The sequence below is a fragment of the Xenia sp. Carnegie-2017 genome, unplaced genomic scaffold (assembly GCF_021976095.1).
Source record: "Xenia sp. Carnegie-2017 unplaced genomic scaffold, XeniaSp_v1 HiC_scaffold_3, whole genome shotgun sequence".
Lineage (NCBI taxonomy): Eukaryota > Metazoa > Cnidaria > Anthozoa > Malacalcyonacea > Xeniidae > Xenia > Xenia sp. Carnegie-2017.
The window spans coordinates 3013517-3027167 of record NW_025813493.1 but is presented as its reverse complement, the minus strand read 5'-3'; the positions used below and the strand labels follow the sequence as shown (position 1 = coordinate 3027167).

Genomic DNA, 13651 nt, shown 5'->3' with positions numbered 1-13651 from the left:
AGAAACACACAACTTCAATAAAATTTTTTATATATTCATAAATATACCAAATAATAATTGAAAACCATATTTAGGGTTGATACAGTATGAAAAAAATCGTATACAGTCAAGAAACTTAGACACTTCTCAAAAGCCAAGACCTCTTGTATGTGAAGACACATTTACGACCTTTCGTTAGCGGAGGTGAATACCAAAACAACATTCACAAACAACATTATAAACTGTTGTAAGCGGTTGAATTAGTAATTATCCCGACAAATTGACATATTACGGTATATAAATAGATGTTGTTTTGTAATGCATGTAAATTCTTTCGTCTCTTCATTTTTCTTCCTGAACCACTATAGTTTCTTCTCCAGATTTTGCGCATTTATGTTCCTCAAAGAAAATTTTTTCATGTCATGTGAACTTTAAGCATTGTGTCTGTACAATGACAATATACATGATGAATTTGTTATATGATAACGTCTATGGACTCAAACGTTTCACTATACAGATGTTGGACTTTTAGTCGTTATCAAGCATATAATCATATTTCAAAACATTGTAAAACAGTCATATTTAAAAATTTTTATAATTATGCAAAAATTAACAAACATCTCATAAGCGGACACCTCCGACAAAAGAACACCAAGTCTTGGTCTTAAGGGTGTCCTTTTACGGTAAGTTCGATTGCATTCATTAAATATAAAAATGCTTTAAAACGTCTATGCCTATATAGAGTAAAGAATGTTCTGAATTTTCTTCCTTGATGTTTTCCATCGTTACAAACATTTGCTGGCACGGATGAAACTATCAAACACAATAGTGGTCATTTTACGAGCGTGACTAACACTATCTTATCTACGTCATTCGCATTGAATATTAAAGTTTATTACATGTTATTTTGCTATGACATGATTTCTTTGCAAGAAATTTTCAAAACATGTCTCGCATACATTTTACTTTTCTTTCAAGGATCAGGCATGTAAATTTTTTGTGAGAGAAAATTTATGGTTGTTGGTCCGTTATTCATGTGTATTCAGTTATTCCTGGCATTTGAAATGTCCCATGAAAACAGAGAACAGGAAATATTATACCGTGATTTTACGCTTTTTAAAAGAATAAAAATGCAAATTAAGAACTTTCAAGTACACTAAATGAATAAACCAATCTTCCATGTCAAATAATGGTAGATACAATGGACGACAATGCAAATGTGGCCTATGGAGCGTTGCCTGAGAGACTCTACGCCATCGAAGAAGGTAAAGTCGCATACGTGGGCGAACAGGGAGCAATGAATTCATCAATGAAAGCAGCACGTGACTGGCTAGAGTCATATCGCGAGAAAAACACATTTAGAAGATGCACAATCTAACCCAGCGAGCAAGAACCGTACAAAATGCAAACTTCGTATAATGACATTTTGACATATTTTGGCCTTGAGGTTGAGACTGTTGTTTCTTTATCCCAAAACATTTTTTAAGCGATTGACAATGCCCTAATGTATGATAATGTACAAATATGGAAAAACATGTTTCAAAAGTGAGATTTTTACAAGGATGCGTCGACAAAGGAACTTTGAAAACATATACACATGCATATTTTTCTTGTAACTTACAAAAGCTTAAAAATGCAAGACAATGTAGGTTTCTATGCTTTTAGTATATCTAAACGTGGATTATAAATTCAATTGAAATGAATCGACTGTTAGGAGCAACCAAAGTAGAACATGCATATATATTTGAGATCACTGGGGAGTTTTGGTCCAAACAGGCAACCGAGCCAATTGAAATCTGCCACTTTTAAATCATTTTATAGACAATAGTGATGGAATTTAGTATGGATAAGTTTAAGGAGCCAGTATTGAAAGACATATAATTGTATTACGTATTGTATACAAAATGAATCAGAAATAAGTTTGAAAAAGGTAGAAACATTTTTATGAGGTACAGTTAACGCTCTTGAGGGCATTTGCGTGAAAGTTATATACTTAATGTGCAAGAGAGAACCAATAATTTAAATATGCAAATGATACAATGGTTGGCTACAAGCGCAAGCCAAAAACTAAGTTTCAAACGACTTTCTCTCCCTTACAATTTGTAATAGACCGTATAATTTCACCATTCAACTGTCAAAAAGAACTGCTCAATTTTCTTATTTTATTTGGGAAGACGTTATAGCCTATAATACAAATTTACATTCTGTTGTTAATCATATTTAACCACGGTTAGATGTCCCACAACAGTCACAAATGACATTTGACGTATATATATATGTTTGTAGATGTAGATCACCCATGACAATAAAGTCCTAAGAAGGACTGTTCGTGTTGATGTTGACTGACGTTTCGACAACCTTAGCGGTAGTCATCTTCAGAGTTCCAGGTTCAAACCATTCACTTTAAGACATATATAGTCGAACTTCATTCCAACAGCACTTAGTGAAAGAAAAATTATTTAGTGGATAAGAAGAATCTAGACAAATTACTGAATTATACGTCCAAAGCCACGAATCAATGTTGAATGTCGTGAAATGGTATTGGTAAGGTCGAAAGATCAATGCTACTCCAAAAGCAAACTAGCTAGTGAAGTGGGTTACAGCTAAAGAAATGTCAGTGACTATGTAGAGAGTAAGATCTGTGGAAACTATGGTCCAAAACTAAAATCCCAAGAATGAGCAGTGGGAGAGTATCCACATTGCTTGGGAAATTATCACGTGAAAGCCTAAAAAATCCTTCATAGGTATATAGCATGGCTGGAGGAAGGCTTACCAAATACTATTTAGTTGGTGGTTTTCATAGATTGACTTTACACTCTCCAACAATTGGCCATAACGACATGTTTTGAGTTTTTTTTTAGTGTATAATTACAATGTTTATTATACATTGAAATATTTACAAATCACCTACAACTCATTTCACATATTTTATTAAAACAGAGATAAAATATTTTGGTGTAAGTAAGTTGTTATTGAGAAAGCGTAACGTTATTGTGAAGTGGTTTTACCTTATGGTTTCTTGATAGTCCTACACGTAATGGCGGACCTGGATTCTTAATTTTAACACCGCCAAGAAAAAAGAACCGCTGGTTTTGTTTGTAAACAGTTTAGGTGAAGAAAATGTTGAGATTGTCCCTCATTTTTCATATGCTTAACGCTCTCTTTAGAAGAATTTATAGGTGATGACTTTTTCTCCTTTGTACCAACGCAAGAAAATGTGGAAATTTTCCTTCATTTTCAAATGTCCAAAGTTCTCTTTGGAAGAATTTATAGGTGATGACTTTTTCTCCTTTGTACCAACAACAGGGTGCATTTGTAGTCGGATGACTCTTTTAAAACAAATGTGTATCAAAATTTGTTATTATAAGCACTCGTCAGAAGAAAAACTAATAAGAATAACACGAAAGACAAGCTGCGAGCAAATGCAATTACGTATGTATCAAACTGTTTTGATATTTTGATTGTATAATCATGCCAACTGTATTTGGTTATTTCATTATATGCAAATTAGACGCTTGAAATCAATGACAATTTTTATAAATACAAAATAAAGCCTGCCGGAAAACATATGACTCCCACCAGACATTTTCTTGCCGTTCTTCAGGTTCACAATTTTCTCTTCATTGGAATCACTTTCGACATCATTGTCATGAATCTTGTTCACTTTAGCACTACTCTTATCGCAGGTGTCACGTGCATCGCAGGTGTCACGTGCATCATCATCTTAATTAGATTAAATGAGTAAGCGATCTATCAGCATTATATGTACGTGGTACTGCATCTTACATAATAATGATCATGTATTTTCATTTTGAATCACACACTACAATACCATGCAAAAAGTCAATTAGAAAGTTCATCACGCCATTAAAAGTAGTACTACATGCAACACATCACTATCTTCATAGGTACATCACTATCTTCATCCATACATCACCACCTTCATAAATCCCCACTCCACCTTTATGTATCCCCACCATACTTTCATACATCCCCACCATAATACATCCAAACCTTCATGCATCCACAACTTGATACATCCTTAACTTTATAAATACCCACCCTTATACATACACACCTTCATCCATACACACCTTCATCCATACACACCTTCATATGTCCGCACTTTTAAACATTCCTAATTTTAAGGCTACCCAGTTATAACTGTGATTGATGGATATATGCTACTATGTGCCTAAATTCAACAGTTAAATTCAGACCACTAAGAGTGGTGACTAGTTTTTAAAACTCTGAGAAAATCCTTCTCTGTCCTCATTTAGGACAGTATAACAAAGTTGTCATTTTCAAAACTTGTGCTTTTGACTGATTACTCTGTAAACATTATGAGTTTAAAATTAAGGGCTTTGTGATGGGGAAAAGAGTCTTACTAAAATGTGAATTTGAGGTCAATGTAAGACAGCATTATATAATGCTTAACAATGAAAAACTTTAAAATTCTAAAATCATTGTTTGAATTGGATTTACTTCATTACTGCGTAGATTAGGGCAGCTTCTTTTTCCTCTTTCATGAAATCATAATGTAATCTTTTATGATGTAATCACTTTTCACAGTTTCATTTATCATTTTACATACCGATACCTTTACTATTTATTTTGATATGACTGCTTTCTTTTTGTCCAACATCATTATCCTTTCTGTCATAAGGTGTATTTATTAGTGACATTTCAATTGCTTTTTCTATATCTCTTTGGTACAACTTTTCACGAACAGAAGGCCTTACAATAGAAAAAATCTCATGACGTTGTTGTATCACACATTGAAGAAATTAGTGTGTACATTGGATTACACAAGGCAAAACAAAGGCTTATAAAGGATTAGAGATCTACTCTAATATCTGTGTAAAACAGCATGATGCCCTTTAGCCAAAATTAAAAATCTATTTTTGGGTCACACCTTCTCTCGCCTTTCTTCTCTTTGTTCATTTCCTTCTCTTTATGCTTCGCCTTCTTTGTTTGTGGTTCAAAATCAACTTCAAAATCATCTGAAACATATCATGAAGTCATAAATACAAAAACTTAGCAATTTAAAACAAGAGAAATCTATAGAACATGCAGGCATGACATTGAAAAGGAAGTAAAGTATGGATCCCCGTATATATTTATTGCATATCTACCAAATTAATAATCTCAACTTTTTCACAATAAAACAATGTAAAATGTTTAATAGTGCACTAGATCAATCATGCAGCCAGTAAATAATTGTGGGGCCTACATTCACATTTGTTGCATTTGTATTTTTTGAACAGTGTCTATGTAGGTACATGTAAACTGATACAATATAAAATGTACCCTTCTCCTACCTATGTAAACCAGTGTGTATAACCACATACTTTACTGTAAAACAGAGCAATTATAATTTTCATTAATAGCTACGTAGCTATTAAATCACCGTATGTACAATACATTACCATCACTTTCACAATTGGAGCTCATATCAGTATAATTAACATTTTTCCTCCCTTTCCTGCAAGAGATGATGGTGAAAAATAAAACATGAGTAAAGCTAAATACTTGTAGATGTAGATCTTCAAGGTTCGAGCAGTCCTGAAAATGACTGTTGGTGTTGTTAATGATTGACATTTTGACATCCTTTGATCATCAGAATCAAGTAACACGTCAACACCAAGAATTCTTTTCAGGACTGCACAAAGCTGGACGATCAACATCTAAAAAATATAACATAATAGGCAATAAAAATTATAAATTCTAATATGAAAATCGTCCCTGCTTTATTAATCACCAATATTGTCAACCAACAGTAAATCTTGTTTCACCCATACGCCATACCATAGTAGTGATAGTACAAATTGGAATCAAGGGACAAATTTCAGAATTCCTACCTTTTAGATTTTCGCTTAAAGGTCATCTTTAATGCATATTTACAAAATTAAAAATTATGCTATCAGAGAAAATACTAATGAAGTTAGGATTCAAGTTCAACTTCTCGTGGTTTTAACATGATTTTCATTATGTAGTTGAATAATCTTATAAAGTTTCACGCATTGGCGTCATTACACTGGATCATATCATTACACCGGATCATACACTGGAAAAATGCATTTTTGTGTATTTCTTTACTTTTAAACTCATAATAGAGCTTAACAAACAGTGATACATTATTAAAAAAGTATTTTTGTCTTGTTGAAACACTGCTTTAGGCTTTTAAATTATTTAAATCAAAGTTTGCTTCTGCTGAAAGGCACCTGCAAAATGTGGTAAGAAATATTTAAGTTTCCGTTGCTAGTGATCGTAAAGAATGTCAATCACAACAAAAATACCACCTTTACAGCTAAAAAATTTACCATACATTGTCAAGAATAACTTTAAAAGATAAATTTAATTTCCTGCGAAAGATGAACGATTGTCTGAATATTATCTACAAGTACAGCTCGTATTTAAGCACTTTTACGTAGGATTTCTTTTTTTTTGTCTTTATATATAACCAAAGAAGGGAATGGCGCAAGCATCACAGCGCAAAAAAAAAAGGTATATTTGTAATTTTCCGTGAGATGAAAAGATTTTTTCTTGTAAAGCATGTAAAATTGTAAGCTTGGACTAAAAAAAATTATACATAACATAAATTCAATGAGCTCTCTTTTTGGTCGAGTCCTGTGTTTAAATCAGGCCATCGAAACACCGAAATTTAAATACCCAAAATGAAATTTAGAATTTTCTAAATAACTTTTTTAAGATCTATCAGAATAATTAACACCAAAATGTGTTCATGTGTACTTTTAAATACAAATCACGACAGAGCTCAAGAGCCATTACTACTTTTCAGGAAATGTTAGGGATGCATTGAGCTATCATAAAGACATGGCGTTTTCAACAAAAGATTCTGATAATGACAAATATGAAGGAAGCTGCCCTGCTTACTGGCAAGGCGCTTGGTGGTATAATAGTTGTTATTATTCCAACCTAAATGGTAAAAATCTTGCTTGGTATGGTTTTAATAACGTAAAAACCAGTGAAATGAAAATCAAACCATGAAGAATTTTCATAAATATTTATAATTTCACGGCAATGATCAAAATCAATGTCAATACGTCATGTTATATGTCTTAAACATTTACATTCGTTGTTTCTATGAGAAAATGTGCAAAAATTGTTATAGATAGAAGTCAAGAAAACTGTAATCATTTCATGAAATAATAAAAATATTGTTTCAATCAATGATATTGATGAAATATGAGTTTCTAACATGTTTATCTAAATGAAGTTGATGTAATCAAATCATACTCAAAACGACTTCCGTTTTTGAGTTTGTAATGTGACTGTTTTCGTCTTCGTGGGCATGAAATGATTTTTCACATTACTAATGCTTACACAGTTACACGTTTAAAAGCATTTTATTAGTGTTATTGTGGGCATCAGCCATCTTGGGTGAGCCACATTGTTCGATAAGTCCCTAGAGGTTGGCTGCAATACAAGAATATAAAACCCCTAAACACAACCACAATCGCAATACCTACATCGCATTTAACTGCATTACAAGAGCAATATATTTGGTGCTTTAACATCATCTCAAAGAACAATCTCACGAAAGTTCGAATGACGAAGAGTTGATTGCGTTTGAACGAAGTGGACGCTGAATTCACAAGTCTCTATTTCTATGTATGCTCACTTAAATGTTCTCTTGGAGTCAAAGTTCCCTGCTGTCAACATTAAAGTATGTCACTAGAGCTTTCGAATTTTATGATTTGTGTTTATCATGCATATCCAAATTAATATATATATTACATTTAAAGTAGTTTATGGCGGTTTTTTGTTGAAATCATTCATACTTAGTAACCAAGTATTAATCATTGAAGAAGTATTTAGATAGCTGTAACTTTAGATATGTTGTCAACTTGACACTGACAAAATATTAGATTGAAGGCCAAGCCTATTGTAAAAATTCAATGCATTGGAAAACGGCATATCAACAGTTTTACCAAGGACGAGCAGTTCTTCAATGGTGGAAGAATGTAAGTTATACTCATAATATATCTAAAGTTTGTAAATCATATAATTATAAATGCTGAAAGATTGGCTACCGACTACTGTTCTTTACAGTCTGCACTCTGCAGAAACAATTGAGTTAGCGTAGCCAGAAAGCAAGCCTTTCTTGGCTTTATTGGTTTTCGGAAAAAAATTTGCCATACTATATTCAAAACATGTGCATGTCCTGTCAGCCTGTCAGTGCTGATGCTTGTCCTCCAGATGCGCCTTAGCAACGATTGCTAGGATGTTAATGACGTAGATGCAATTGGTCTATAGAAACAAACAGTAGTCTCAATTTACCGTGTAACTTTGTGCTGTATATTTAATTAAATTACTGGCTGCGACTCCACCTTAGCACTCCTATTGGTCAGAAAATACAAATTACTGGCTGCCACTATGCTTATTACATGCGTAATAAGATGTGCGCTACACAAAAAATTTCTATAAAGTGAAACTATTGTTTGTTCAATACTGCCGTTAGATCAACGCCGACTGTTAAAATAAAGGCATCTGATCAATAAAGTTAAAGGTACGTTTTTTGAGTAAATTTGACCTCTGACATAATATGACGGATGTCTTCAAGTCAAAGAATTGTGATGTCAATAAATAATGAATTATTATTAGTTTAGGGCCTGTTCATATGTGCCGGGCTGGCCGACTTTGCTAGGCCAGTTTTTTATTTGATTCGCATGAGGCGGCTAGCCCGACAAAGTACGGAAATAATTATTTACGCACGCAGCATAAAAGTCCAAATCCCGATTGTTTATATTACTTTTATAAGTTGAAAGAAACTCAATGATGTTATGCATTAGTCTATGGTCCGCCTAAAGTTGCTCTTTTGCTCGCCTTGTATTTTGCATCGCATTGATTTTTATGAGCATGCGCACTAGTACGATGTTTAACACGGCATGCCGGTCTAGCCTGCCTTGTGCATTCACATGAGCCCGTTTATGCCGAGATCCCGCCTCGTTTAAGCGACATCCCGGTAAAACGGGCCAGCCCGGCGCTCATATGAATCAAATTTGAAATTATATGTAAATACTAAAAGAGGTGAGATCTTGCTACTACCGGGCTAGCTCGGTAAAGCGGGCCAGCCCGGCTCATATGAACAGGCCCTTGTATACATACACTTGAAATTGTAAACACCCAGTTTATAACTTATGTTTAGATTATGTGTATAACTTACACTTTCCATAATTACAAATTGTTTTTCTCTTGCAAATAAGTGTTTCATTATCGTTACACGAGTTAATTGTATTCAAGTAAGTCTTGAATGCAATGAAGCTTGGTACGTTGGCATGGCTACTATGTAACAGAGAACATGCATGTTAAAGTCTGATTGGATCTACATGCTCTTACATATTCAGTCATAACAAATATATATAATCAAAGTTTTATTATGACGAAACTTTTGTAATGGTTCAAAACTTATTATTGCAAAAAAACACTTGTCAGTCGTGTACTTGTGAAAGTGGTAGCCGGTTTTTCTAACTGCAGGCGTCGAATTATTCTAACGTTGCACTTTATTCAAACAACATACTTACGTATAGCGTGATCGAATTCCTTTATAATTTATTGTGATTGTGGGCGCTGATCCAACCTTGCATCTCTATAATTACAGGATTTAAAAAATGCGTATATTATAAGTATACTTACACCTTCCCACTAATGTATATTGTGCTGTTTCATGGCTTAAGTAAGTATATCATTTTTCAATGCATTTGAATTTTTACAATAGGCAATATAGCTCTTCGATGTCATAATACCTTGTGATTTTCAAGTTAACACCATATATCTAAAGTGATTCTTGAATGATTGATTGTTCAGTTGACACCAAGAGCACATTCAAATGAACATACATAGAAATAGAGACTCCCGAGAGCTCAGGTAGCAACAACTTTGCACGAACTTTTCAATGCAAATTAGAGTTTTTTCAACCTACCCGCGACTTGCGTGAGTTAGACAAACTCCAAAGTGTTGTATACCAACAAATCGAAAACATTAAACAAGATTCCAAAATCCCAAGAAGCGTGTTTTTAGTATACTAAGCATTGCGGCGGATCTAATAAGAAGAAGAAATTTTTGCTTATAAACTTAACAGAATTTTAAAAAACACTTGAGAAAAACGACGATTTTTTTTAGAGCAAACATGTTTCGACATTATCAGAATGCCATCTTCAGTGCAGAATGGTTAGTGTTAAGTAATATGATACGTAATATGATATGAATAAATTAATTACAATGAATAGGATTATAATTCAGTTACTAAATATAAAATATTTACAAAAAAGGAAAAGAAAAATAAGTATTAAGAACTTATAACAAAAATATTATTATAAAGTAAATATAGTGTTGTAGTGGTGAACTTGGATATTTAAATCGGGATTAGTTTTATTAATGTGTAGAGCTTCCTTGATTTTGAGTGAGAAAGTGGATTGATCAGTGTCGATGATTTTAAAACAGGAAGGTGAGAATTTGTTTTTACATGAAGGAGAGGCTTGAAGATGTTTGTAGATAGTGGAGTTTTGTCTGTGTGAGTATGTTCCTTTATCCTGGTAGATAATTGGCGAGAAGTTTCACCAATATAGTGGGAATTACATCCCGCACATGAAAATTGATAAACTACCATAGATTTGGAAAGTTCGGGAAGTGGGTCTTTAAACGAAAATAAAGATTTTATTTTAAAAGATGTGAAAATAAGTTTAACGTCAATGTCAGTGCAGTAGCGTTTAATGATTTGTGTGAGTTTGCGTTGTGTGTGTCGTGAGTAATCACCTATGTAAGGTAGTTTGAAATAACGTTTATTGTCATGTTGTTGTATATCGTTAGTGTTAGTTGTGGCGTTAGATGAGTCAGTGCTTATCTTGTTGTCCAAATAGTGTTGTATAGTGTTGTTGATGAAATGAAAAGGAAAAGAATTACGTTGGAGAGTGAGTCCAATTTTGTAATTTAATGGTGTGAAACTAAAAAAGTTAGTCAGTAGTCCTGTATATGTTGGTTTGTGGTACGTAGAGGTCATACAGTTTTCATGTGATTTAGTTAGTAAGATGTCAAGAAAGGGCAACTGATTGTCTTGTTCGGTTTCGTATGTAAAGTTTATGTTTTGATGTTGTTTGTTGATGTATTCGTAAAAGAGTAATGCTTCGTCTTTGTTATGAAAAATACAAAAAATGTCGTCAACGTATCTGCGGTAAAATAAAGGTTTGTTGTTGCCGTAGTTATTTAACCAGTTTCGTTCGTGAAAACCCATGAAAATGTTGGCTAAAATGGGTGCCAAGGGTGAGCCCATACTTACCCCGTCAATTTGGTCGTAGTACTTACCGTTAAATAAAAAATGAGTCTCGGCCGTAGCGATGTTAAACAATAGTTTTAGTTCTGTTCTGTTCATTTTGAATGTAGGGTTGTTGGTAAAATTAAATCAATAGCAATGTCTATGGTTTCGGTCAGTGGTATGTTGGTAAAAAGGCTTTCAACGTCAAAAGAAATAAAGAATTTGTCATGTGGAGCGTTAGTGTTAAAAGATAAAAAATCATCGACAAAACTAAAAGAATCTTTAGCAGAATGGTCATTAGGTATTAGGGGTTGGAGTAAAGAGCTGAGGTATTTGGCTAATTTGTAGTTATACGAATTGATTGAAGAATTTATAGGTCTGATAGGAGGTATGTCATTGATATTGTTTAATTTATGAAGTTTAGGTAAACCATATAATCGAGCTGGCTGTGAACCTCTAGGGTACATTTCTTGAAATGATTTTTCGTTAATAGCGTTCTTTTTCTTTAAGTTACGTAGCAGTCGTTGTAACTTTGCTTCACGGGAAATTGTAGGATCATGATCGAGTGGTTTGAACTTAGATAAATTGTTAATTATAGTGAGGCAAGAGTTAATGTATACCTGACGATCCATAATGACTACACCATTGCCTTTGTCAGGTTTGAGAACAATGATTTTGTCATTATTCTCAAATTCAGAATTCTTTGCTAGCATTGACTGAATTAAACGAGGAAGTTCTTGTACATGAACTTAACTGAAATTCTTGGCTAACATTGACTGAATTTACCGAGGAAGTTCTTATTTATAAACTTAACGGAAATTTTTGCTATCATTGACTGAATTAACCGAGGAAGTTCTTATTTATAAACTTAACGGAAATTTTTGCTATCATTGACTGAATTAACAAAGGAAGTTCTTATTTATAAACTTAACGGAAATTTTTGCTATCATTGACTGAATTAACAAAGGAAGTTCTTGTTTATAAACTTAACGGAAATTTTTGCTAACATTCACTGAATTAACCGAGGAAGTTCTTATTTATAAACTTAACGGAAATTTTGCAAACATTGACTGAATTAACCGAGGAAGTTCTTATTTATAAACTTAACGGAAATTTTGCAAACATTGACTGAATTAACCGAGGAAGTTCTTATTTACAAACTTAACGGAAATTTTTGCTATCATTGACTGTATTAACAAAGGAAGTTCTTGTTTATAAACTTGTTGGGAATTTATAACTAGCACAAACCTAACTATACTTAAAAAAGAAAATTCTTAGCTAATTGTTTCAAGTATGAAGTTATTAACTCATTCTCTTCACTCAGAGTTAATATAGAATAATAGAAATATAGAATTCCCTAAGCATATTACTTCTTTGAAAGAATTATATAAAAAAATTTTAAAGGGTTATTCAAATGCCTCGTATTTTATTAAGTTTCTTTATATTAACACGTCCTCAATCAAATAAACTTTGAGTGAAAGACAAACAAATTAACTGACCATTTATTCGTAAACAATGTTCTTTTTATTTAAAAAGAGATTATTCTGCCACCCACCTCCAAAGACTTGCTTCATTGAAAAGTTTGTAGTGAAATTACGACTTCAAGTGCGAGTGTAATGTAGAGATGCTCGTTATGTAGATACAACATTTCTCGGGTTACAGCAACCGATGTCAAGCACCATTCAAAGCATAGTTATTTCGTTATATCAACAACATACAGCATAAGTGCTCTTTAACACACGTTTTTCTTGATTCTATTCAAAAGATGAAATTAGAATTGTCAAAGGACACTGATAAATCTAACCGCGACTTGCGAGAGTTAGACACACTCCAAAGTGTTGTTTACCAACAAATCGAAAACATTAAACAAGACTCCAAAATCCCAAGAAGCGTGTTTTTAGTATACTAAGTATTGCGGCGGATCTAGTAAGAAGAAGAAGTCTTTGCTTATAAACTTAACAGAATTCGTTGCTAGCATTGACTGAATTAAAGAGAAAGTTCTTGTGCATGAACTTAACTGAAATTCTTGGCGAACATTGACTGAATTAACCGATGAAGTTCTTATTTATAAACTTAACGGAAATTTTGCTATCATTGACTGAATTAACCGAGGAAGTTTTTATTTATAAACTTAACTCAAATTTTGCTAACATTGACTGAGTTAACCGAGGAAGTTCTTATTTATAAACTTAATGGAAATTTTGCTATCATTGACTGAATTAACCGAGGAAGTTTTATTTATAAACTTAACGGAAATTTTGCTAACATTGACTGAATTAACCGAGGAAGTTCTTATTTATAAACATAACGGAAATTTTGCTATCATTGACTGAATTAACCGAGGAAGTTTTATTTATAAACTTAACGGAAATTTTTGCTATCATTCAATGACTGAAT

The 13651-nt window shown here is 33.0% G+C and overlaps 2 long non-coding RNA genes across 2 annotated transcripts in view; both read right to left on the bottom strand.

Moving 5' to 3' along the window:
* Window positions 1–4937: 4937 nt before the first annotated feature.
* Window positions 4938–5947, bottom strand: LOC124454525. The gene is made up of 3 exons (XR_006951485.1): window positions 5841–5947; window positions 5409–5464; window positions 4938–4982 (listed from the first exon to the last, which is right to left on the bottom strand). It is a non-coding gene; the product is annotated as an uncharacterized LOC124454525 (long non-coding RNA).
* Window positions 5948–8464: 2517 nt separating this feature from the next.
* Window positions 8465–13651, bottom strand: part of LOC124454621 — a 28045-nt gene continuing 22858 nt past the window's right edge. The window contains exon 5 of the long non-coding RNA XR_006951538.1: window positions 8465–8475. This is a non-coding gene — a long non-coding RNA (uncharacterized LOC124454621). The remainder of the gene's footprint in view (window positions 8476–13651) is intronic.